Source organism: Mastomys coucha, unplaced genomic scaffold (assembly GCF_008632895.1).
Source record: "Mastomys coucha isolate ucsf_1 unplaced genomic scaffold, UCSF_Mcou_1 pScaffold11, whole genome shotgun sequence".
NCBI lineage: Eukaryota > Metazoa > Chordata > Mammalia > Rodentia > Muridae > Mastomys > Mastomys coucha.
In genome coordinates, this window is record NW_022196893.1 from 32,118,559 (window position 1) to 32,120,512 (window position 1,954).

At 40.1% G+C, this 1,954-nt stretch overlaps 1 long non-coding RNA gene across 1 annotated transcript; it reads left to right on the plus strand.

Moving 5' to 3' along the window:
- Positions 1-578: 578 nt before the first annotated feature.
- LOC116082169 lies at positions 579-1,671 on the plus strand. The gene is made up of 2 exons (XR_004115197.1): positions 579-740; positions 1,318-1,671. It is a non-coding gene; the product is annotated as an uncharacterized LOC116082169 (long non-coding RNA).
- The last annotated feature ends 283 nt before the right edge of the window (positions 1,672-1,954 follow it).

Consider the following 1,954-nt stretch of genomic DNA (forward strand, 5'->3'; position numbering starts at 1 on the left):
CTCTTCTGGTGTGTCTGAAGACAGCTACAGTGTACTTATGTATAATAATAAATAAATCTTTGGGCCTGCATGAGCGGGGCCAACCTGAGGGAGCAGGATTGACTGAAGCAAGTAGAGATCCTAAAAGTCAATTCCCAACAACTAGATGAAGGCTCACAACTATCTGTACAGCTACAGTGTGTGCTCATATACATAAAAGAAATAATAAGTAAATCTTTAAAAAATGTAATGTGAAGTTCTATTCTTATGAAAGCTACTATTACAAACTCTTTAGGATAATCAGAAATGTAAGTTACTCGTTAGTCACCTACAAACAATCTTTCTTGTAACTTTGTTAGGTACTAGTTTAGTTAATTACAAAAAAAAGCTTAATTTAGCTTAATTTGTAATTATTTTCAAAGTTAAGCAGATACTAAACAGGTAGAGACAAGCAACATTTTCTATTCAGATATATTGAGATGGATAGGTGGTCTTTAAATTCTTCAGAGAGCTACAGAATAAGGCATTTAAGATGTTTAGAACAATAAACGGCTTTTCTGACAGGCACATCTTTTCCTGGCAGCACCCCTAATCTACCTCAAAGAAGATGATGGGCATCGAGGAACTTCCAGGTGTAGTTTGCTTCAAACGTGGCAAAGCTAGCCACCCGAGAAAGATTGCCCTTACCTCTACTGCTGACCGCAGGCTGTCCAAACAAGCAGGATACTGGGAAGTCAACCGCCAATCTTTGCAGAGATAAGGTAGGCTAGTCCTTCGAAATTCCTGTTTCTCAGGAAAGTCTGTCAGATATCCTGGGTCTGGAGCTGAAGATGAATGCTCCAGTGATACAGAAGAACCTTGGGTGACTGTCCAGCCAGCCAGCAGACTCTCACATTTCTGTAGTTTGAAAGCTACCTGCTCTGTACTTCGTCTTTCCTCAGGTAATCTTTATCCTTCTCAGGTCTCTGATGGGGTTGAAGATCAGATAGTTATAGTCTCACAGTTAAGCTTAAGCTGTCTAGGATTTAAGAAAATGTTTTAGGGTGTAAAAAGATGTTTTCAAGCTGTTAAATGCAAGAAAATGATTTAGGTACAAAACTTGGGTCTCACCAGGAAAGGATTGATAGTGGAATACTTTCTCCAAGGTCCAAATACATATGGACTGGACATTGTAAATATAGTTCTTACTTGACAGTTCTCATAATTTTTTTGTATAGTTTATTAATATTAGAGAAAAGGTCATTTTTTAAAAAATTAAAATGGGGAAAGGCAGTGAGAATCTTGGTTTCTTTAAAAACTCAGTTATGTTGTGTGACTGTGTGTTTGTTTTGATCTCAGGTGTGGGATAAGAGGCTGCTTTGTTCGGCGCGGGTGACTATGAGTTGCGTCATGCAGTAGCAGGGGCGTACACCAGCTTCAGATGGTATATCTGGGGACTCTGGAGAGGCTGTAAATGGGAGAGCCCTGAGAGGAGCTGTGGCAGCAGCTGCTGCCCCTGCTGCTGCGTTTGCTGTTGCTGGATTGCTGTATCGCTGGATATTTTGACAATGAAGATTGGACTTGCCCCCAGGGAACCCAACACCTGTAATAAACAGGAAGTAGTCTAAAGAGGTCTACCTTTCTCTCCTACCTAGTGTTGGAAGGGATTATGGTGGAATAAAGGTTGGAATAAAATAATAATAATGATGATGATGATGATGATGATGATGATGATGATAATGATATAACAACATAATAATAGTATAAATAAATAATAGTATAAAAAAAAAAACAAAAAGAAAAGCAAAAGCAATCCTCCCTCCCCTAGTACACTTCGATTTTTGAAACAGGGTTTCTCACTATCCTGGAACAAACCAAGAAGGCTGGGCTGGCTGGCCACTGAACACCAGGGAACTTGTCTCTGCCTTCCCAGTGCTAGGATTATGAGCCTGGGCTACGATGTCTGGCTCCTCCCACTCCACCAAACTTCAGGGTT